At 46.0% G+C, this 25,423-nt stretch overlaps 2 long non-coding RNA genes across 2 annotated transcripts in view; one reads left to right on the top strand and one right to left on the bottom strand.

Annotated features, from left to right (window-relative positions):
- The window catches only part of LOC143759844 (uncharacterized), a 279,692-nt gene that overhangs the window by 4,996 nt on the left and 249,273 nt on the right, over positions 1-25,423 (top strand). The gene's annotated exons all lie outside the window — the stretch shown is intronic.
- LOC143794026 (uncharacterized) overlaps positions 9,236-25,423 on the bottom strand; it is a 115,131-nt gene continuing 98,943 nt past the window's right edge. The window contains exons 2-4 of the long non-coding RNA XR_013220389.1: positions 17,402-17,554; positions 16,934-17,079; positions 9,236-9,356 (exon numbers count right to left, since the gene is read on the bottom strand). This is a non-coding gene — a long non-coding RNA (uncharacterized LOC143794026). The remainder of the gene's footprint in view (positions 9,357-16,933; positions 17,080-17,401; positions 17,555-25,423) is intronic.

Here is a 25,423-nt window from a genome sequence, read left to right as displayed (position 1 = left end):
GTGTAGGGGATTTGTGAGTCAGTGTGCCATACACCTTGAGCTCCTGGCTGCACTTTTTCCCACGGAGCGGGCGAAGGTGGGATTTATTGTATCCCTGTTGTCGGGCAGGGCGTTGGAGTGGGCAACGCCGCTGTGGGAGCGTGACGATCATGTGGTGCAGAGTGCTCCAAGGTTTCTGGACTCTCTGAGACAGGTCTTTTTGGGACCTCATGTCACCCATGATTCGGCGCTCCAACTGCTGGCATTGACACAGGGTTCATCCATGGTCAGTCATTTTTCCATCCACTTCCGGACTTTGGCATCTGAGCTGGAGTGGCCGGATATCCCTGTCCTTATCCCTGTGTTCTGGAAAGGACTGGCTGACCATGTGAAGGATGCCTTGGCCACTAGGGAGATTCCTGTCTCACTGGAGGAGCTGATAGCTATATCCACATGCATTGACCTCCGTTTTCACGAGCGGGGGTTGGAGCGGGCCCAGTGTAGGCAGAGGTTTCGGCTGGCACCTACCTTCGCCAAGCCTCTGGAATCCCCTGTTCAGGCGTCCGAGCCCTATGAGGCATGGAGTTATCTCGAGCGGGTCCTAAGTCTCGGGCAGCTCGAATACCCATAGTCTGTAAAGTCTGCCAGCAGTCAGGACATTATACCAAGAAATGTCCACAGCGGCAGGGGTAACGACCACGTCTAGTAACTGTAGGAGGTTCACTAGACACAGTGGCGTTTTCCTCCAAATTGTTTTTCAAGGGGACAATTCTCTTTGGCCCTTCCACTTTTACGGTCGAGCTTTGTGTGGATTCCAGGACAGAAGGGAATTTCATGTCCTCAGCCTTCGCCCAGCGGCACACAATACCCCTGGTTATGCTAGCCAAACCAGTGACCGTAAGAGTGGCGAATGGGTCGACACTGCTCTCACAAATTACACACCAGACTATGCCGTTTACGTTATCCATGTCTTCATCCCATCAGGAGATCATTTCCCTTCTTGTCATTCCTGAGGGAATAGACGAGATTCTGCTAGGGATACCTTGGTTGTGTTACCACTCTCCACATATAGAGTAGTCCTCTGGGAGAATTCTGGGATGGAGTAAATCTTGTGAGGGCATAAGTCTGAGGGAGTGTATTCAGGTTGCCACAACTGAGGTACCTGCAGATCTTACCTCTCCCCAAACACTATTGGTCTTATGCGGACATATTCTCCAAGAGAGCTGCAGAGACTCTACCGCCTCACCATCCCTATGACTGTCCTATTGATCTCTTGCCTGGGTCAGAGCCTTCCCGGGGACAAGTCTATCCCCTGTCTCTCCCGGAGATGGAGGCAATGTCACTATACATCCAGGAAAATCTGGCAAGAGGATTCATTAGGAAGTCAGTGTCACCTGCAGGGGCGGGGTTCTTCTTTGTGCAAAAGAAGAACGGAGAATTGCATCCATGTATTGACTATTGGGGTCTTAACGCCATCACCGTTAAGAATAAGTACCCTCTGCCTTTGATATCTGGGGTCTTCAATAGACTATGAGGGGCGAGGGTATTTACTAAGTTAGATCTGCGGGGTGCTTACAATCTGATTCGCATCTGTGAGGGGGACGAATTGAAGACGGCTTTTAATACCAGGGATGGGCACTATGACTATCTGGTGATGCCCTTTGGGCTCTGTAATGCCCCAGCAGGCTTCCAAGACTTTGTTAATGATATCTTCCCAGGATATGCTCTCCGCCTCGGTGGTCTATCTGGATGATATTCTCATCTACTCTCCAGATATAGATTCCCATCGGAGAGATGTTTGCAGAGTCTTCGATCTCCTACGGGCAAACTCCCTCTATGCCAAGTTGGAGAAGTGTGTGTTTGAGCAGGAGTCCTTGCCTCTCCTGGGGTATATCATCTCAGCCTGAGGATTAGCTATGGATCCTACCAAGCTACAAGTAGCGATGGACTGGCAGGAACCTCATTCTCTCAAAGCGGCGCAGCGCTTTTTGGGGTTCATTCATTATTATCGCCAGTTCATTCCCCACTTCTCCACTTTGGTAGCTCCCTTGGTAGCCCTCACCAAGAAGGGTGCAAATCCCAAATTGTGGTCGGAGGAAGTCTCCAAGGCCTTCTTATCTGTTAAGTCCCATTTTGCTAGTGCTCCCCATTCTACATCGTCCCAATGTAGATAAGCTTTTCATTATTGAGGTAGATGCCTCATCCTTCGATGCTGGAGTGGTCCTCTTCCTAAAGGACGCTTAAGGTCGGAAGCATCCTTGCTTTTTCTACTCCAAGACCTTCACTCCGGTGGAGAGGAATTAATTTATCAGGGACAGGGAGTTGCTAGCAATGAAGTTGGCTTTTTCAGAGTGGAGGCACCTCCTGTAGGGGGCTCGCTTTCCCTTCCAAGTTTACAGTGACCACAAGAATTTGGTGTATTTGCAAACAGCCAAGCGGCTAAATTCTTGCCCGGCTAGATGGTCCCTGTTATTCTCCCAGTTCCATTTCACCCTTCATTTCCTATCCAGGGAGAAGAACATTCACGCCAACGCTCTCTCCCGCTCTGTGGTGTCATCAGAGGAGGAGGAGCCTCGGCTAATTGTTCCCTCTGAGAGTCTGAGAACTGTGGCTCTGGTGTCGCTAGAGTCTGTGCCCCCGGGCAAGACTTTCGTGCCATCTAATTTGCGACTGGAGGTTCTCTCTTGGGCTCACTCATCCAGGGTGGGTGGACATTTCGGGATCAAGAGGACATCAGAGCTTCAGGCGAGGACGTACTGGTGGTCGCATATGGCCCGTGACGTCGAAGACTATATTCGGGTGTGCATCTCCTGCACCAAGAATAGGTAATCTCAACAATGGCCTGCTGGGCTACTTTACTCCCTACCAGTGGCTGATAGGCCCTGTGAGATGGTCGGGATGGACTTTGTGGTTGGTTTACCCAAGTCCCGTAGCTGCATCGTTATTTGGGTAGTTACCGATCATTTCTCTAAAATGGTGCATTTGGTGCCTCTCCCACGGTTACCTTCTGCACGGGCCTTGGAGGTGTTGTTTGTCAAACATGTCTTCCGCTTACATGCCTGACAAGATTGTCAGTGACCGGGGTCCCCAGTTTGCATCTCGGTTCTGGAGAGAGCTTTGTCGCCTACTTAGTATTGAGCTGAATATCTCTTCAGTGTACCATCCCAAGACGAATGGGTTGGTAGAGAGGGCCAACCAGACCCTGGTCACATACCTACAACATTTTGTCTCGGCCAGGCAGGATGACTGGGCATCCCTGCTACCGTGGGCGGAGTTTGCCTTGAACAACGCCGTAGTCGACCCCACTGGGCAGACTCCATTCCTCCTTAATTACATCCAGCATCCACGGGTTCCTGTGCCCATGTCTTCCGCTGACTTTAGGGTGGCAGACTGGGCAGTGGAAGCACGGGACATCTGGGATCCCATGCAGGATGCCATCCGGGCCTCCAAGGAGAGAATGAGGGTCTCCACCGATGCACATCGGCACCCCACGCCGACCTTTGCTCCTGGCCACTTAGTGTGGCTCTCCGCCTGCAATATCAGGCTGCGAGTTGAGTCCACTAAGTTTGCGCCTCGATATTTAGGGCCCTTCAAGGTTCTAGAACAGGTTAATCCTGTGGTCTAATGTCTGGCTCTTCCTCCACGCCTGGGTATCACCGACGTCTTTCATGTGTCCCTCTTTAAGCCCGTTCACATGTTCCGGTTTTCTGAGTCATCTGCCGAGACATCGGGTTCGTCCACGGACAATTACGAGGTGAACACTATCATGGGGTGCAAGGAGGTACGTGGAAAAAAGTACTATCTGGTGGACTGGAAGGGTCATGGCCCAGAGGACAGAACCTGGGAACCACATTCGGCTCTGCTGCTTATTGCAGCCTTTGAACGCAGCGAGGTCCAAGGAGGGGGGCCCTAGGAGGGGGGTAATGTTAGGTGTCAAGTTCCCGCCGCTGCACAGGGGGAATCTCGAACCATGTCCACTGCGGTCTCTCATTCTCCTCCAGCCGCAGTGGAACCTGCTCAACAGAGACGTCGATCCCAGCGTCTGGCTCAAGCTGATATTGTGCGCTTGGGTACTGCTGCGTTCCAGGCTCTGCCTTTGTAGCCAGCACTGATCAGCAGCGAGCAGGCGTTTCAGGGACTAAGTCCTGCTTTTCCCACACTGAGCATGCCCACGGGACGACCTTCCATGGGACGACCTTCCATTGGACGTCGGGGGTCACATGCTCAGGACCTGTTGCGGCTCCTATTGGACCATCAGGAAGGTCCCGGAGCGCTACTACTATAAAAGGTTTGCATGGCCACTTGGCCATGCGCTAGTGTAAACTTGTGTGTGTGGATGAATGCCTGTCGATGGATGAAAGCTCCGAATCATTCCCATCCCTAGTGTTGTTGCCTGCTCACGAATGGCAGAGCTACCTAGCGCCCAACAGTGCTATCCTGCACATTAGCACAAGTTACTGAATCTAGTTAGCAGTGACTGCCAGAGTGGCGCTGTGCGCAGATAGTGTGCTTTCCTGGCCCTAGTTAGGGTGGTTAGTGGCGTCCGCCAGAGCGACGCTGCACGTACTCCGGTGCGGTAAATGTTTACTTTAGTTGATTCCCTGGCAATACAATAGCGGTGTCAAGCGCAAGAGATCTAGAGGGACTCTTACCCTGAGTCTTGGGGCAGAGTTCTATGTCACCTTGCTTGCGCTCTCTGTGCGGTATCGCAGCCCTGTAACACAACAGGGTTCACTTCCTTAATACCGGGTGAAGCTAACCTGTGTGTGTACTCATATTATACCGCCATATAGTCCGTCATTACCAAGCAGCAGCTGTATTAGCTGCACAGTGGACCCTGGACTGCGAACGCACCTTATATCATCTCTAGTTATTATTTGGTGCAGTCCGCCAGTCCTAACACTCGGTCAGTAGGATCAACCCTCCTGAGCTGTCTATATGGGCATATAGGTCATAGGAAGCTGAATAAAATGATACCTCAATATCAGCAGTCTGATGTCTTATACCAGAGAAATCAAAGAAATCAATGTTTTTTATATGTAAATGAATTATTAAGGACTATGGGCAGGACACAGAACTGCATGAAAATCTGCCTCCAGAGATCCTTTTACAAGAAAGGGGTGTTATCAGTGTCACACAAGTAACTAACAGACAAGTAGAACTCTCCTTACAAACACATTTGCTACAGATCTCTCATCTCTGCGGTATTGCAACAATATTGTAACCATGTCTTCCTTTGATATGGAAGCTGGGAGAAACCTACAGATGTGTCAGATAGTCACACACTGCTCTGCAGTGAGATCAGGACAGCAGAAAGCGGCCATTACACATCGCACTGGTAACACTGGTAACCATTATACATCACACAGATAGCACTGGTAACCATTACACATCACGCTCACCCTTCATGAAAAATAATCCCTGGAGGCAGATTCTCGGGGAGATCAGTGTATTGTCCAGCAAGGGGCAGTACTCCGAAACACACTGTCTGCAAATTGAGATTCTGGTTTGGCTTTTATACCAAGTCCTGTGACAAGGCTGTTAAAGGGTCGACACTGACTTTTAGGATTGCTACTTCCAATAGGAGTTCTAGTCCTCTTCCTCTCCGAAAAGGCAATTTACGCTGTCCAGAGAGCTTAACAGATTTTTCTGGTCATTGCAATAAAATGCAATAAAATAAAACAGAACCTATACATGTTTGGCACCTGTGAACTCGCAATGACCTGGAGAATCCTAACCACAGGTCAGTTTTAACATTTAGTGAACATGGTATAAAATAAATTGTGAAATTGCACATTTTTTTGCAATTTCACCACACTTGGAATTTTTTTTCTCATTTTCCAGTACACTCTATGGTGTCATTCAAAAGTACAACTCATCCTGCATAAAACAAGCCCTCATATGGTCATATTGACAGAAAAATATAAAAAAGGAGCAAAAAATGGAAATGAAAATGCATAAACAGAAAATCCCAAGGTCGTGAGGGGGTTAAAGTTTAATATGCAAGTGGAATTAATTATGCCTGGACTTGAGCAGTTTCTTGTTCATAACTTTCACGGCGATGTCCTAAAAAGGACACTATTTTTGTGCAGAAAGTGAGTGGAAGCTCTCAAAATCCTCCTCGAAAACTTGGAGTTCTGTTCAATTTCTGCTCCTAAAAAGCTCACAAAAAGACTCAGTGGGCACATACCCTTATTCCAATGAAAGAAGGCATAACAATACATGTAATAGGTCAAGCAGGTGACAACCCAGATATGAAGAATTGGTTAAGATCGCCCTCTTGTGGTCATAAATGGAATATTCCATCTTTTCTGTTACTGGAAACCCCAGTTACACTGAATCAAAATAGAAACCTACTTTCAGGTACAGACTGGGACTGAAATTCAGCCCTGGCATTTAAAATCACACAGGCCCATGCCATCCTCGCCCCCGAGCACCAGATGGGATATATTACTAATATTACCCTGGATTGAAGAAAGCAAGATTTACTACAAGACCAATATTTCTAATGATTCCCGTGGCCTGCTGGGGTAAGTTACGGAGTCAGCGACTTTGTGCTCCATCACAACTCTTAACAGTATGGGTATCTTGAGAGCACCGACTCTGTTAACAACGTAGCAGACAAGGCAGCCCACAACCAGACAGGCCTTTCTGGCATTTGCCAGAATTGCCAGATGGCCAGTCCGGCCCTGCCTACATTGACCTATGTTACTTAGAAAAAACAAAAAAAACAACAAGCACAGCCAATATCATGTGTAAATTATGATTTTGACTGAGTTCACATTGCTGGATTAACTGCAAAATTGTAGTTTCAAATTTATAATTATAACGCCCAGGTAGATTTGCAGGTAAACACCAGTTGTACTCGCATAACAATGTGATAGTTTCTGTTAAATTAGCTGGTCAGCTTGTTTTTCTGCCACGCTACCCTAGACCTTACCCTTCATTCAATAGGATGAATACAACATGGTATTATGAATGTAATATTTAAAATTAAAATAAAATATAAATTGTGACTGGATTTTCTGTTGCTGCTCACATTAATCGACAGGTTGTGTCTGTAGCCACATTGTGTGTGTGTGCCCACATTCACACGATGAACGCGCCACTGCACTCATCTAGTGTCGTTACGCAGACATGCAAAATGACTTGACACAACGTTCGCCCTCTAATTCAGAGACATGGCAATCAGGATAAGGTCCTGGCTTTATTATGCACATAGTTGGGCTTAACTGTGCCCCAAAGCATAGGCCACTCCACTGAAGCCACTTCATTTGTATATCAAGTTGATTTTTAATAAAATGTTAAGATAAACTATACATGGCTAGTATGATTTAACCACTACATCCCCAAGCCTGTTTTCACCTTCCTGACTAGAACAAATTTTACAATTCTGACCACTGTCACTTTATGAGGTTATAACTTAACGTTTCAACAGATCCCACTGACTCTGAGAATCTTTTTTTTGTGACATATTGTAATTCATGATAATGGTAAAATTTGTTCGATATGACATTTATTTGTAAAAAAAAACAAAATTGGGAAAAAAATTTGAAAATTTTGCAATTTTAAAACTGCACCCCCCAAGGTGCTCAAAACCATATTCGAGAAATGTATTAACCCTTCAGGTGCTTCACAGGAATTAATGAAATGTGAAAGGAAAAAATGAACATTTAACTTTTTTTTCACTAAAATGTAACTTTAGACAATTTTTTTTTTTAATTTTCACAAGGGTAACAGGAAAAACATGAACCCAAAAAATTGCAATGCAATTTCTCCTGAATGTGCATCGATACCCCACATATGGGGAAAAAAACACTGTTTAGGCACACTGCGGAGCTCAGAAGTGAAGAAGCATCATTTGACTTCTTGAATGCAAAATTGGCTGGAACCGAAAGCGGATGCCATGTCGCGTTTGGAGAGCCCCTGCTATACCTAAACAATGGAAGCCCCCCATAAGTGACCCCATTTTGGAAACTAGACCTCTTGAGGAATGTTTTAATCAGAACAGTAACCAGTTGTATGCAAAATATACGTCCTGCACCATTAAATGTAAATCATCCAAACATAAAAAGTGCAACACAAAGACATAGTATTAAAATTATTTCTTTATTAGTATTATTACAATAAAATTTAATAACAAATAAAAATAAAGCTGATAGCTATAGAACAATTTATAATGGCATGATAGGACACCTCCAATAAATAAATAAATACCCCTATATTTCATATATAATGTAAATATTGCACTAAAATAAATAAATAACTAAACATTTATATTCCCTGATCGTAATAAATTATTTCATGCAAGGAAAAAACACTAAATATGTGATAAAAATGTGTGAAAAAATGTGTAAAAATATTGCACGTAAATAGATATATATGTGAAAACTGAGTAAATGTGACTAAAAATATACCACAATATTGCACAAACCCAAATATATATGTGCACTTATGCCAAATACTAAAAAAAAATATATAATATAATAATCAGGGCATAAATAGTGCAAATAACACATGCAGTATTGCAAACCCAACTAAATTGTGGGATAATAAAGTGTTAATCGTGCAATTGTGCTAATATTAAGACCCAGTACAAAATCCACCTAACAACCAAAAGAAACTAGTGCAGCATAAATAATATTGAGACCAGGAAATACCTAAAGTGCAAATAGTAATAACCAATTTGGCCGCTGAAGCCTGGCAGCTTAAGGGTAAAGTGCAAATAGTGCTAACCTATACGGCCACTACAGCCAAGCAGCAAAAGGGTAAATATTATAAATAACTAACAGAGGTTCCACATACCTATAAGTGCTCTGTCCCTACGCACGTTTCGGCTGATGCCTTCTTCCGGGGGCGTATACAGAGGCTAACAGGGGTTGGTTTATATATTGTGCTGATTGCCTCTGAGTTGGTAAAGCTGAGCGGCACGTTGGCGCATGCGCAGCCGCCCGGACCACGGACCCATTCACCCAGCGTCACCCCAGCAACGCGCACGCCGCCAAACCCCGCCCACGTAGATCACGTGATCGGGGGAGGCGGAGAGCACATCACCAGGACCGAAGGACGCCGGACTGAATGTGACCAAAGCCAAGGAAGACCGCGCACGCGCACAACCGCCCAGTCACAACACAGAGCGCAAATTACAGCTAAACAGAAAAAATATATATATTAACAAGACTATGCACATATTTAAAAACAACAACGTGATTCTTACAGGACATGAGATATTATATAATGATACAAATATAAATAAATAAACATCCAATAGCACATTAATACAGAAATTTCTTCATATGGATCCGGATCTTCACACAAGGAAATCGATATCATTCCCACCAAGGTAGACAATCCAATATACGATCTTAAAACAGAAACTGCAAAATATTAGAAATACAAATTCTTTATTAATAAATACAAAAAACATGTTTATATACCTTTCTTTAAATGTGATACAAAGAACCATATACAAATATAAATATAAATATAACAAATATAACAATAAAAAGATATACAAAAAATTCCTTTAAAAAGATTTTAAAAGAATAATATAATAATTAATACATAAAGAGTATGATCAGAGAAATGACACATAACTTAAAGCCTCATTGAGACCCAGAGGTTGAAGCGTACGGAGAGTCCAAATCCATCTGCTCTCTTTCTGAGCCAGCCTACGGCTAACATTACCTCCACGTAAGTCAGTAATAATTCTATCTATCCCAACAAAATGAAGACCAGTGGGATCACATCCATGATGGATCTTAAAATGCCGTGGTAGTGTTTTAAGATGTTCCACAGTTTCTTCCTTCTCTGCTGCTATAATATCTCTCACGTGTTCACGCACACGTAATTTAAATGATCTAGTAGTGAGCCCAATATAGATTTTTGAACACGGGCATGTTGCGTGATAAATGACTGCTTTAGTATTGCACGTAATTGTCTGCGTGATTTTATATGTCTTACAATCAGATCCAACAAAACTTGTAGCGTGATCTATGTTGGAACATGCAATACAATTGCCACATGGGGCACAGCCCCATTTTTCAATGGGTTTAGGGAGAAGAGAAGGAAAAAGTAATGACTGATTATTGACGGGATAAAAACTCCTGGTGAGATGGTCTTTCAAACTACGTGCACGACGTGCCGTAACACATGGTCGTTCAGATATATGTTATGACCCCAATGGCGAGGGTCTCAGAGGAACGTGGAAGTCTGCAGAATACAAAAATCCAGCTCATAGGGCAGTGGTAACTGGGTTGACCATATATCTACTCCTAACGCCAACACTAGAAGTAGCCGGGGATCATTCCTACGTTGATTCTAGATGACACGCGCCAGCCGGAGAATCTAGCTACCCCTAGTAGAGGAAAACAAAGACCTTTCTTGCCTCCAGAGAAGGGGACCCCAAAGCTGGATAGAAGCCCCCCACAAATAATGACGGTGAGGTAAGAGGAAATGACAAACACAGAAATGAACCAGGTTTAGCACAGAGAGGCCCGCTTACTGATAGCAGAATAAAGAAAGGTAACTTATATGGTCAACAAAAACCCTATCAAAATCCACACTGGAAATTCAAGAACCCCCGAACTGTCTAACGGTCCGGGGGGAGAACACCAGCCCCCCTAGAGCTTCCAGCAAAGGTCAGGATATAGATTTGGAACAAGCTGGACAAAAATACAAAACCAAAACAAATAGCAAAAAGCAAAAGGCAGACTTAGCTGATATAACTGGAACCAGGATCAGTAGACAAGAGCACAGCAGACTAGCTCTGATAACTACGTTGCCAGGCATTGAACTGAAGGTCCAGGGAGCTTATATAGCAACACCCCTAACTAACGACCCAGGTGCGGATAAAAGGAATGACAGAAAAACCAGAGTCAAAAAACTAGTAACCACTAGAGGGAGCAAAAAGCAAATTCACAACAGTACCCCCCCCCTTAGTGAGGGGTCACCGAACCCTCACCACGACCACCAGGGCGATCAGGATGAGCGGCATGAAAGGCACGAACTAAATCGGCCGCATGAACATCAGAGGCGACCACCCAGGAATTATCCTCCTGACCATAGCCCTTCCACTTGACCAGGTACTGAAGCCTCCGCCTGGAGAGGCGAGAATCCAAGATCTTCTCCACCACGTACTCCAACTCGCCCTCAACCAACACCGGAGCAGGAGGCTCAGCAGAAGGAACTACAGGCACAATGTACCGCCGCAACAAGGACCTATGAAATACATTGTGAATAGCAAACGACACAGGAAGATCCAGACGAAAAGATACAGGATTAAGGATTTCCAATATCTTGTAAGGCCCAATAAAACGAGGTTTAAATTTGGGAGAGGAGACCTTCATAGGAACAAAGCGGGAAGAAAGCCATACCAAATCCCCAACGCGTAGTCGGGGACCCACACCGCGGCGGCGGTTGGCAAAGCGCTGAGCCTTCTCCTGTGACAACTTCAAGTTGTCCACCACATGATTCCAGATCTGCTGCAACCTATCCACCACAGAATCCACCCCAGGACAGTCAGAAGGCTCCACATGACCCGAAGAAAAGCGAGGATGGAAACCAGAGTTGCAGAAAAAAGGCGAAACCAAGGTGGCGGAACTAGCCCGATTATTAAGGGCAAACTCAGCCAACGGCAAGAATGTAACCCAATCGTCCTGATCAGCAGAGACAAAACACCTCAAATAAGCCTCCAAAGTCTGATTGGTTCGCTCCGTCTGTCCATTAGTCTGAGGATGGAAAGCAGACGAAAACGACAAATCAATGCCCATCCTACTACAAAAGGATCGCCAGAACCTGGAAACGAACTGGGATCCTCTGTCTGACACAATATTCTCAGGGATGCCGTGCAAACGAACCACGTTCTGGAAAAACACAGGAACCAGATCGGAAGAGGAAGGCAGCTTAGGCAAAGGAACCAAATGGACCATCTTGGAGAAGCGATCACATATCACCCAGATAACGGACATGCCCTGAGATAGCGGAAGATCAGAAATGAAATCCATGGAGATATGTGTCCAAGGTCTCTTCGGGACAGGCAAGGGCAAGAGCAAACCGCTGGCACGAGAACAGCAAGGCTTAGCTCGAGCACAAGTCCCACAGGACTGCACAAATGACCGCACATCCCTTGACAAGGAAGGCCACCAAAAGGACCTGGCCACCAGATCTCTGGTGCCAAAAATTCCCGGGTGACCTGCCAACACCGAGGAATGAACCTCGGAAATGACTCTGCTGGTCCACTTATCCGGGACAAACAGTCTGTCAGGTGGACAAGACTCAGGCCTATCAGCCTGAAATCTCTGCAACACACGTCGCAGATCCGGAGAAATAGCTGACAAGATAACTCCATCTTTAAGAATACCAACAGGATCAGCGACTCCAGGAGCATCAGGCACAAAGCTCCTAGAAAGAGCATCGGCCTTCACATTCTTTGAACCTGGTAAATACGAGACAACAAAATCAAAGCGGGAGAAAAACAATGACCAGCGGGCCTGTCTAGGATTAAGGCGTTTAGCAGACTCGAGATACATCAGATTTTTGTGATCAGTCAAGACCACCACACGATGCTTAGCACCCTCGAGCCAATGACGCCACTCCTCAAATGCCCATTTCATGGCCAACAACTCCCGATTGCCCACATCATAATTTCGCTCGGCAGGCGAAAACTTCCTAGAGAAAAAGGCACAAGGTTTCATAACAGAGCAACCAGGGCCTCTCTGCGACAAAACGGCCCCGGCCCCAATCTCCGAAGCATCCACCTCAACCTGAAAGGGAAGTGAGATGTCAGGCTGGCACAAAACAGGCGCCGAAGTAAACCGGCGTTTCAACTCCTGGAAAGCCTCCACGGCAGCAGGAGCCCAGTTAGCTACATCGGAGCCCTTCTTGGTCATATCCGTCAAAGGTTTCACAATGCTAGAAAAATTAGCGATAAAACGACGGTAGAAGTTAGCGAAGCCCAAGAACTTCTGAAGACTCTTAACTGACGAGGGCTGAGTCCAATCAAGAATAGCTCGGACCTTGACTGGGTCCATCTCCACAGCAGAAGGGGAAAAAATGAACCCCAAAAAGGGAACCTTCTGTACACCAAAGAGACACTTTGAGCCCTTGACAAACAAAGAATTTTCACGCAAAATTTTAAAGACCAACCTGACCTGCTCCACATGCGAATCCCAATTATCAGAAAAAACCAAAATATCATCCAGATAAACAATCAAAAATTTATCCAGATACTTCCGGAAAATGTCATGCATAAAGGACTGAAAAACTGAAGGCGCATTGGAGAGCCCAAAAGGCATCACCAAGTACTCAAAATGACCTTCGGGCGTATTGAATGCGGTTTTCCATTCATCACCTTGCTTAATGCGCACAAGGTTGTACGCACCACGAAGGTCTATCTTGGTGAACCACTTGGCACCCTTAATCCGGGCAAACAAGTCAGACAACAGCGGTAAAGGATACTGAAATTTGACAGTGATCTTATTTAAAAGCCGATAATCAATACAAGGTCTCAAAGATCCGTCCTTTTTTGCCACAAAAAAGAATCCCGCACCAAGAGGGGAAGAAGACGGACGAATATGTCCTTTCTCCAAAGACTCCTTGATATATGAACTCATAGCGGTATGTTCAGGTACCGACAGATTAAACAGTCTTCCCTTAGGAAATTTACTGCCTGGGATCAAATCTATAGCACAGTCACAGTCCCTATGAGGAGGCAGTGCACTGGACTCAGACTCACTGAAGACATCCTGATAATCAGACAAATACTCCGGAACTTCCGAAGGCGTAGAAGAAGCAATAGACACAGGCAGGGAATCCCCATGAATACCACGACAGCCCCAACTTGAGACTGACATAGCCTTCCAGTCCAGGACTGGATTATGGGTCTGTAACCATGGCAGCCCTAAAACAACCAAATCATGCATTTTATGTAAAACCAGGAAACGTATCACCTCGCGGTGTTCAGGAGTCATGCACATGGTAACCTGTGTCCAATACTGCGGTTTATTTGCTGCCAATGGTGTAGCATCAATACCCCTAAGAGGAATAGGATTTTCTAATGGTTCAAGAGTAAAACCACAGCTCTTAGCAAATGAGAGATCCATGAGACTCAGGGCAGCACCTGAATCTACAAACGCCATGACAGGATAAGATGACAGTGAGCAAATCAAAGTTACAGACAGAATAAATTTAGGTTGCAAATTACCAACGGTGACAGGACTAACAACCTTAGCTATACGTTTAGAGCATGCTGAGATAACATGTGTAGAATCACCACAGTAGTAGCACAAGCCATTCCGGCGTCTATGAATTTTCCGCTCATTTCTAGTCAGGATTCTATCACATTGCATTAAATCAGGTGTCTGTTCAGACAACACCATGAGGGAATTTGCGGTTTTTCTATCACATTGCACCGAATTAGGTGTCTGTTCAGACAACACCATGAGGGAATTTGCGGTTTTGCGCTCCCGCAACCGCCGGTCAATTTGAATAGCCAGTGCCATAGTATCATTCAGACCTGTGGGAATGGGAAAACCCACCATAACATTCTTAATGGCTTCAGAAAGGCCATTTCTAAAATTAGCGGCCAGTGCACACTCGTTCCAATGTGTCAGCACGGACCATTTCCGAAATTTTTGGCAATACACTTCAGCCTCGTCCTGCCCCTGAGACATAGCCAGCAAGGCCTTTTCTGCCTGAATCTCAAGATTGGGTTCCTCATAAAGTAAACCGAGCGCCAGAAAAAACGCATCAAGATCAGCCAATGCCGGATCTCCTGGCGCCAGCGAAAAAGCCCAATCCTGAGGGTCGCCCCGTAAGAACGAAATAACAATTTTTACTTGCTGAGCAGAATCTCCAGATGAACAGGGTCTCAGGGACAAAAACAATTTACAATTATTCACGAAATTCCTAAACTTAAACCTGTCTCCGGAAAACAGTTCAGGAATCGGTATTTTAGGTTCTGACCTAGGATTTCTGATAACATAGTCTTGTATGCCCTGCACACGAGTAGCCAGCTGGTCCACACTTGTAATCAAGGTCTGGACATTCATGTCTGCAGCAAGCATAGCCACTCTGAGGTAAAGGGGAAGAAGAAAAAAAAAACTCAGAATCTTCTTTCTTATAATCCCTCTTCTGCAATGCATTAAACATTTAATACTGGCCTGGCAAACTGTTATGAGTGACCCCAATGGCGAGGGTCTCAGAGGAACGTGGAAGTCTGCAGAATACAAAAATCCAGCTCATAGGGCAGTGGTAACTGGGTTGACCATATATCTACTCCTAACGCCAACACTAGAAGTAGCCGGGGATCATTCCTACGTTGATTCTAGATGACACGCGCCAGCCGGAGAATCTAGCTACCCCTAGTAGAGGAAAACAAAGACCTTTCTTGCCTCCAGAGAAGGGGACCCCAAAGCTGGATAGAAGCCCCCCACAAATAATGACGGTGAGGTAAGAGGAAATGACAAACACAGAAATGAACCAGGTTTAGCACAGAGAGGCCCGCTTACTGATAGCAGAATAAAGAAAGGTAACTTATATGGTCAACAAAAACCCTATCAAAATCCACACTGGAAATTCAAGAACCCCCGAACCGTCTAACGGTCCGGGGGGAGAACACCAGCCCCCCTAGAGCTTCCAGCAAAGGTCAGGATATAGATTTGGAACAAGCTGGACAAAAATACAAAACCAAAACAAATAGCAAAAAGCAAAAGGCAGACTTAGCTGATATAACTGGAACCAGGATCAGTAGACAAGAGCACAGCAGACTAGCTCTGATAACTACGTTGCCAGGCATTGAACTGAAGGTCCAGGGAGCTTATATAGCAACACCCCTAACTAACGACCCAGGTGCGGATAAAAGGAATGACAGAAAAACCAGAGTCAAAAAACTAGTAACCACTAGAGGGAGCAAAAAGCAAATTCACAACAGATATATATTGTTTTAGAATAGGATCACTGGTAAGTATAGACCAATGTCTAGATAAAATATCACGCATTAACTCCCAATGGGAGTGATATTCAGTGATAAATCTTGTTTTCACTTCCTTCTTAGACTTACTAGTGGAAAAAATTAGATTATCCCGTTCTGTTTTTAACGCACGAAAGTAAGCTTTCTTGACACATCTGTGGCTGTATCCCCGGTCAAGAAATCTTTGCTTCATTTCCTCTGCTCTCATTTTAAAATCATCAAATGATGAACACACCCGTCTTAACCTTAAAAATTGTCCAATAGGTATGGCATTAACGACATGTTTCGGGTGTGAAGAAGAAGCATGCAAGACTGAATTGACTGCCGTTTTTTTGCGAAATAGATCAGTCTGCAGCATTCCAAAATTATCACGGTTAATAGTTATGTCCAAAAAATCCAACGAATTCCTATCAAAATGGCACGTCAATTTTATGTTGAGCTGATTTGTATTTAAAAATTTAATAAAATCTAAAAGTTCAACCGAAGTACCACGCCAAATAAAAAATATATCATCAATAAAACGGGTCCAAAAAACCACCCGATCCATGGCATCGGTAGAAAAAAGCTCCCTCTCCCACAGCCCCAGGAACAGATTAGCGTAGGAGGGTGCACATGCTGCACCCATGGCTGTTCCCTGGAGCTGCAGGAAGAAGGAGCCATTAAAAGTAAAAAAATTATGAGTTAAAACGAATTTTAAAAGTACTATAATAAAATCAATCTCCTCAACATTAAAATTTAACATGCTTAAAAAATACCTAGAAGCCCTAAGACCATCCTCATGTTTTATACTTGTGTATAATGCCTCAACATCACAAGTGACTAAAAGCATATCGTCATCGATAACCATAGATTCGATTTTACGAAGAAGATCCGTGGTATCACATAAATATGACGGTAGGGTTTCAACAAGAGGTTTCAAATGTGAATCAATATATCGGCAAGCATTCTCAGTCAAAGCTCCAACACCGGATATAATCGGCCTACCTGGGGGACATAAGGGATCTTTATGGATCTTTGGTAATAAATAAATAGTAGATATAGCTGGTTCCTTGATATTAAGTAAATCCTGTATCTCCTTAGTAATAAGATTTGAGTCCCTTGCATCCTGTAAAAGCACCCCAAGTTGTGATCTATAAGATAGAAGGGGATTAAATGTTAATTTCTTATAACACTGGCGATCTCTCAAAAGCCGATTCATTTCTTGCTTGTACATTACACAAGGCCAGACAACAATATTTCCCCCTTTATCGGCAGGTTTGAATACTAGATTTTTCTTCTTTTTAAGACTATTGAGAGCTATACGTTCATCTCTGGATAAATTATCTGAATAAATATTATGAGGAATTTTCGCCAGTTCTTCAGACACTGTGCGAACAAAAACATCAACACTCGGGCATACAGAGAGTGCAGGGAATTTCTGAGACTTCTGTTTTAGAGTCATAGGAACCTTACCTAATGGTGTTGTATTATGTTCCTCTTGTAGTTGTTTGAGTATGACAAGTACTTCTTGATCATCAAGCCTAGGTATATCTTGCTGTTTTTCTTTATTGTGAAACCATTTCTTGAATATCAAAGATCTAGCAAATATATTGAGATCTTTTACGGCTGTAAAATGATCAAAACGAGAGGCAGGTGAAAATGACAACCCTTTAGATAATAAAGAAATCTCGCTTTCTGAAAAAACTTCATTGGAGAGATTAATCACCTTAGGTGTATTAGTATTGGATTCCACAAAAGCCTGTCGTTTATTATAGCCAGGTTTTCTATCCCATTTCCTCTTCTGTTTACCAAAGCGGGTGACCATCATAGATGAATCAGACAATTCACCAGACGAGGACACTGATGAGACTGAGAGTGATCTTTCACCGTGAGAGTTCACATTTGAACGTTTCCATCTATAAACCTTTTTCTGTTTATAGTCATATGTATCTCTAGATAATTTTTTAGAGTGTGTGTCACGTATTTGTGCCTCCCATTCATCGAAGTGCTTATTCATTTTAAATGTGAATGAATTTAATTCATCACTAGAGCACATTGTTTTTAAATTAGTTTGTGCTATATCAATCTGGGAATCCAATGCTGTCAATGATTTCATGTTTAGTCCAATTAAGAGCTCCATGAATTTAAAAGAGCTCTGAGAACAGACATCCTCCCACTCTGATACAAATGTTAGATCCTCAACAGGAAATGATGGAAAGACATTAATCCGTAACCCTCTGGGTATCAATTTTAATCTAATGTAATTTTCTAAGAACGCTTTGTTCCAATAAATTTTCATCCTCTTATGTAATAATTGTTTAATATTGTTTTGTAATTCAAAAATATTTCTCTGATCATCAGAATCACCGATAACCTGTTTGCCATTAAATACACCAATCAGCTGGTTTTGCCAGGAAGCTTCCCTGGCTTTGTAATCCATCATACAATTGGTAAACAAAATCTGTGAAAACACAGAAAACAATCAATTAATCAGAACAGTAACCAGTTGTATGCAAAATATACGTCCTGCACCATTAAACGTAAATCATCCAAACATAAAAAGTGCAACACAAAGACATAGTATTAAAATTATTTCTTTATTAGTATTATTACAATAAAATTTAATAACAAATAAAAATAAAGCTGATAGCTATAGAACAATTTATAATGGCATGATAGGACACCTCCAATAAATAAATAAATACCCCTATATTTCATATATAATGTAAATATTGCACTAAAATAAATAAATAACTAAACATTTATATTCCCTGATCGTAATAAATTATTTCATGCAAGGAAAAAACACTAAATATGTGATAAAAATGTGTGAAAAAATGTGTAAAAATATTGCACGTAAATAGATATATATGTGAAAACTGAGTAAATGTGACTAAAAATATACCACAATATTGCACAAACCCAAATATATATGTGCACTTATGCCAAATACTAAAAAAATATATATAATATAATAATCAGGGCATAAATAGTGCAAATAACACATGCAGTATTGCAAACCCAACTAAATTGTGGGATAATAAAGTGTTAATCGTGCAATTGTGCTAATATTAAGACCCAGTACAAAATCCACCTAACAACCAAAAGAAACTAGTGCAGCATAAATAATATTGAGACCAGGAAATACCTAAAGTGCAAATAGTAATAACCAATTTGGCCGCTGAAGCCTGGCAGCTTAAGGGTAAAGTGCAAATAGTGCTAACCTATACGGCCACTACAGCCTAGCAGCAAAAGGGTAAATATTATAAATAACTAACAGAGGTTCCACATACCTATAAGTGCTCTGTCCCTACGCACGTTTCGGCTGATGCCTTCTTCCGGGGGCGTATACAGAGGCTAACAGGGGTTGGTTTATATATTGTGCTGATTGCCTCTGAGTTGGTAAAGCTGAGCGGCACGTTGGCGCATGCGCAGCCGCCCGGACCACGGACCCATTCACCCAGCGTCAAACCAGCAACGCGCACGCCGCCAAACCCCGCCCACGTAGATCACGTGATCGGGGGAGGCGGAGAGCACATCACCAGGACCGAAGGACGCCGGACTGAATGTGACCAAAGCCAAGGAAGACCGCGCACGCGCACAACCGCCCAGTCACAACACAGAGCGCAAATTACAGCTAAACAGAAAAAATATATATATTAATAAGACTATGCACATATTTAAAAACAACAACGTGATTCTTACAGGAATTCTTGAGGAATGTATAGAGACATGTGGTGAACACCTTGAACCCCCAGGTGCTTCACAGAAGTTTACAATGTTGTGAAAGAAAACAAAAAAAACCACACTTTTTCAACGAAAATGTTATTTTAGCCTCAATTGTTTTTTCATTTTCACAAGGGTAACAGGAGAAATTTCACCATACAATTTATTTGTGTAATTTCTCTCGACTACGCCTACACCCCACATGTGTGAAAAATCTACAGTTTAGGGGTGCACCAGAACTCAAAGGAACGAGTGACGTATTGGAATGCAGATTTTGATAGAATGGCCTGCGGGTATCATGTCACATTTGAAGAGGCACTGATGTGCCTAAACAGTGGAACCCCCTCTCCCACAAGTGACCCCATTTTGGAAACTAGACCCCTCAAGAAATGTATCTAGAATTGTAGTGAGCATGTTGAACCTCCAGGTGCTTCACAGAATTTTACAACGTTGATCTGTGAAAATGAAAAGTCTTAGTTACCGTACTTACTGATAAAGGTATTTTTTGGAGCCCATGACAGCACCACCGAGAGAGGGGATCCGCCCTTCAGGAACAGGAAACCTACATATATAAAAAGGCGGCACCTCTCTCACGCATCAGTTGGATTACAGAGCTCTAGAGAACCTCCATGGTTAATGGCACAAATTATGTACAACAGTTTAACACTAAATATTTCATACGTGTGAACCTTATAAGAGGAAGAAGTGCACACCCTAAAGAGAATAGGGAGGGAATGTAAGGGTGCTGTCATGGGCTCTAAAAAATACCGTTATCGGTAAGTAACTAAGACTTTATTCGATCGTCCATGACAGTGTAAGAGGGTGGTGCTGTTATGGACAGTAAGGAACACGCTGTCACTTTAAGAGGCTGCACCCCCTTGTCTGGCGTGATGGAATGTTCTGCTTCTCCCCTGCAATATTCGGTGTAATTAACTACTCTGTGCAGAGTGCAGGTGTGGAACTGGAGCAGCGTGTGTGAGCTGAGGCTGCAGCAGAGAGGACTTTTTGTGCTGATAGCTGAAAGAGAGAGGAACTGTGTCCTGATATAGCTGCAAGAGAGCCACAAAGATACAGAGAAAGGGATTTACAGTTTCCAGGAGCATCCCTAGGATCCAGAAGCAAGGAGAAGACCATGCTTCACAGAGCTAACAGAAAGCCGTGCGCACCACCATATTAGACTGCTGGAGGCCCCCCTGGGACTGGACCTGATTCTCCAACATCACCGTGAATTTGTTCCTGTTTGGTGCACCTGTTAGGGCCTAGTGTAGGCTTCAATAGTCAGTACACGGGAGCCGTGTGGCCTGCTTAGTAAAGGCCAGGGAGGTTATATGTAGAGTAGCATCATCACTTGGTTATTGTTTACATTTGCGTGTTAGACATAATTTGAGTCTGTAATAGCTGGAGCACCGTGCTATTTTACGGAAAAGATAAAGTTTATTACTCTTGTAAATTGTCTTTTGCCATTGTAAACCCCTGTTTGCATCTTTCTCATTCCCTTCATCCCTTGCCTCCCAATAAATCTACCCTTTGTTGTTTGCACCTCATCTTGTGTACAGTAGTTTTCCTGCACCGTGGTGGTCCCCCGGCCATCGCTTCAAGAGCACCACCGAGAGAATTACAGAGAGTAATAACTAGGGAGGGACTACAGCTTGCTGCACCCTTATACCGAAGGAAAGGTCTGAGGAAGCACCCAAGTTTAACCTATAATGATTAAAAAATGTGCTGGGGGAGGACCAAGTGGCAGCCTTACATATTTGGTCAATGGAGACTTTTGACCTCTCCGCCCATGAGGTTCCCATGGATCGGGTGGAATGCGCCCTCAGCATTTCAGGTGCCGGCCTGCCACTTGACGTGTATGCCAGTGAAATAGCTTCCCTAATACAGATTTAGCCAATGTGCTTTTTGACACCCTAAGGCCCTTCCTTGTTCCTTGAAAGGAGACAAACAAGGCATTGTCCCTCTTCCAGGAATCAGTAACTGATAAGTATTCTAAGAGACATCTTCTAAAATCTAGGGCATGGAGCTTCCTCCAATATGGGGTATGGCCTCCAGGTACCATCAGACTTATGGTGTGGCCTCTGGAACCCTTTGAATTGTGGTGTGGCCTCCGGTACCCTCCAAATTGAGGTGTGGCCTCCAAGTACCCTCAGAGTTGGGGTGTGGCATTGGTACCCTCCGAGCTGGGGTCTTGTCTCTGGTACCCTCCGAGTTGGGGTGTGGCCTCCAGTACCTTCCAGGCACCCTCCGAGTTGGGGTGTGGCCTCCGGTACCCTTTGAATTGGGGTTTGGCATCTGGTACCCTCTGAATTGGGGTGTGGCATCCGGTACCCTCTGACTTGGGGTGTGGCCTCTGGTATACTCCGAGTTGGAGTTTGGCCTCTGGGCATCCTCTGAGTTGGGGTGTGGCACCCGGTACCCTCCAAGTAGGGATGTGGCCTCTGTTACCCTCCGAGTTGGGATGTGGCCTCCGATACCCTCCGAGCTGGAGTGTGGCCTCCGATACCCTCCTAGTTGGGGTGTGGCCTCCGGTACCTTCCAGGCACCCTCTGAGTTGGGGTGTGGCCCCCAGGTGCCCTCAGACTTGGGGTGTGTCCTCCGGTACTCTCCAAGTTGGAGTGTGGCTTCTGATACCCTTCTAATTGTGGTGTGGCCTCCGATACCCTCCGCATTGAGGTGTGGCCTCCAAGCACCCTCCAAGTTGGGGTGTGGCCTCTGGTACCCTCTGAGTTGGGGTGTGACCTACGGTACCCTCCAAGTTGGGGTGTGGTCTTTGGTACCCTCTAAGATGGGGTGTGGCCTCCGGTACCCTACAAGTTGGGGTGTGGCCTCTTGAAGTGTGGCCTCCGGTACCCTCCGAGCTTAGGTGTTGCATCCGATACCTTCCAGGCACCCTCCAAGTTGGGGTGTGGCCTCCGGGTACCCTCCAAGTTGGGGTGTGGCCTCCCATACTCTCCAAGCTGGGGTGTAGCCTCCAGAACCCTCTGAGTTGGACTGTGGAATCCGGTACCTTCCCTTGAAGTTGGAGTATGGCCTTTAGGTACCCTCTGAGTTGGGGTGTGGCCTCCATGCACCCTCTGAGTTGGGGTGTAGCCTTAGGTATTCTCTGAGTTGGAGTTTGGCCTCCGGTACTCTCCGAGTTGTGGTGTGGCCTTCGGGCACCCTCCAAGTTGCGGTGTGGCCTCTGGGCACCCTCCAAGCTGGGGTGTGGCCTTCAGGCACGCTCGAGTTGGGGTATGGCCACCTGTACCTTCCAAGTTGGAGTGTGACCTTCGGTACCCTCAGAGTTGGGGTGTGGCCTACGGTACCCTCAGAGTTGGGGTGTGGCCTCCATTACCCTCAGAATTTGGGTATTGCCTCCAATACCCTCCGAATTGGAGTGTCGCCTAAGATTACCCTCCAAATTGGGGTGTGGCTACGGTACCCTCTGAGCTGGGGTGTGGCCTAAGAGTACCCTCTGAATTGGGTGTGACCTCCGGTACCTTCAAGCTGGAGTGTGGCCTCCGATATCCTCTGAGTTGGGGTGTGGCCTACGGTACCCTCTGAGTTGGGGCGTGGCCTTTGCGCACCCTCCGAGTTGGGGTGTGGCCTCCAGGTACCCTCTTAGTTGGGGTGTGGCCTCTAGATACCCTTCTAGAAAGGGTGTGGCCTCTGATACCCTCCAAGCTGGGGTGTGGCCTCCAGTACCATCCAAGCACCATCCGAGTTGGGGTGTGGCATACGGTACCCTCCAAGTTGGAGTGTGGCCTCCGGTACCCTCTAAATTGTGGTGTGGCATCCAGTACCCTCCTAATTGAGGTATGGCCTCCAAGTACCCTCAGAATTGGGGTGTGGCCTACGGTACCCTCCGAATTGGGGTGTGGCCTCTGGTACCCTCCAAGTTGGGGTGTGGCCTACGGTACCCTCCAAGTTGGGGTGTGGCCTCTGGGTACCCTCCGAGTTGGGGTGTGGCCTCCGGTACCCTGCAAGCTGGGGTGTGGCCTCCAGTACCCTCCGAGTTGTGGTGTAGCATCCGGTACCTTCCAGGCACCCTGGAAGTTGGGGTATGGCCTTTAGGTATCCTCTGAGTTGGGGTGTGGCCTCCATGCACCCTCTGGGTTGGGGTGTGGCCTCCGCTATTCTCCGAGTTGGAGTTTGGCCTCCGGTACTCTCCGAGTTGAGGTGTGGCCTTTGGGCACCCTCCAAGTTGCGGTGTGGCCTCTGGGCACCCTCCAAGCTGGGGTGTGGCCTCCAGGCACGCTCGAGTTGGGGTATGGCCACCTGGACCTTCCAAATTGGGGTGTGGCCTTCAGTACCCTCAGAGTTGGGGTGTGGCCTACGGTACCCTCAGAGTTGGGGTGTGGCCTCCATTACCCTCAGAGTGTGGGTGTTGCCTCCAATACCCTCCGAATTGGAGTGTCGCCTAAGATTACCCTCCGAATTAGGGTGTGGCTACGGTACCCTCCGAAATGGAGTGTGGCCTAAGAGTACCCTCTGAATTGGGGTGTGTCCTCCGGTACCTTCAAGCTGGAGTGTGGCCTCCGATATCCTCTGAGTTGGGGTGTGGCCTTCGGTACCCTCAGTGTTGGGGTGTGGCCTACAGTACCCTCAGAGTTGGGGTGTGGCCTCCATTACCCTCAGAATTTGGATGTTGCCTCCAATACCCTCCGAATTGGAGTGTCGCCTAAGAATACCCTCCGAATTGGGGTGTGGCTACGGTACCCTCCGAAATGGAGTGTGGCCTAAGAGTACCCTCTGAATTGGGGTGTGTCCTCCGGTACCTTCAAGCTGGAGTGTGGCCTCCGATATCCTCTGAGTTCGGGTGTGGCCTACGGTACCCTCCGAGTTGGGGCATGGCCTTTGCGCACCCTCCGAGTTGGGGTGTGGCCTCCAGATACCCTCTTAGTTGGGGTGTGGCCTCCGATACCCTTCTAGTTAGGGTGTGGCCTCTGATACCATCTGAGCTGGGGTGTGGCCTAAGAGTACCCTCTGAATTGGGGTGTGGCCTCCGATATCCTCTGAGTTGGTGTGTGGCCTACGGTACCCTCCGAGTTGGGGTGTGGCCTCCAGATACCCTCTTAGTTGGGGTGTGGCCTCTGATACCCTCCGAACTAGGGTGTAGCCTACGGTACCCTCCAAGTTGGGGTGTGGCCTCTGGGTACCCTCCGAGTTGGGGTGTGGCCTCCGGTACCCTCCAAGCTGGGGTGTGGCCTCCAGTACCCTTCGAGTTGGGGTGTAGCATCCGGTACCTTCCAGGCACCCTCGGAGTTGGGGTGTGGCCTTTGAGTACCCTGCAAGTTGGGGTGTGGCATTCGGTACCCTCCGAGGTTGGGGTGTGACCTCTGGTACCCTTCGAGCTGGAGTGTGGCCTCCTATACCCTCCGAAACCTTCGACCTGGGGTGTGGCCTCCTATACCCTCTGAGATGGGGTGTGGCCTCCGCTACCTTCCCGAATTGTGGTGTCCGCTAGCCTCCAAGTTGGGGTGTGCCCTCCGCTTCCCTCCGAGCTGGGGTGTGGTCTCCGATACCCTTCGAGTTGGAGCCTTTGGTACCCTCCAAGTTGGGGTGTGGCCTACGGTACCCTCCTAGTTGTGGTGTGCTATGGTGCCCTCAAAATTGGGGTGTAGCCTCTGGTACCCTACCAGTTTTTTGTGTGGCCTCCGATACCCTCTGAGTTGGGGTGTGGCATCCATTACCTTCGAGGCACCCTTGGAGTTGGGGTGTAGCCTCTGGTACCCTACCAGTTTTTTGTGTAGCCTCCGATACCCTCTGAGTTGGGGTGTGGCATCCATT

This window comes from Ranitomeya variabilis, chromosome 1 (genome assembly GCF_051348905.1).
Source record: "Ranitomeya variabilis isolate aRanVar5 chromosome 1, aRanVar5.hap1, whole genome shotgun sequence".
Classification (NCBI taxonomy): Eukaryota; Metazoa; Chordata; class Amphibia; order Anura; family Dendrobatidae; genus Ranitomeya; species Ranitomeya variabilis.
This window is presented reverse-complemented; position numbering and strand designations above follow the sequence as displayed.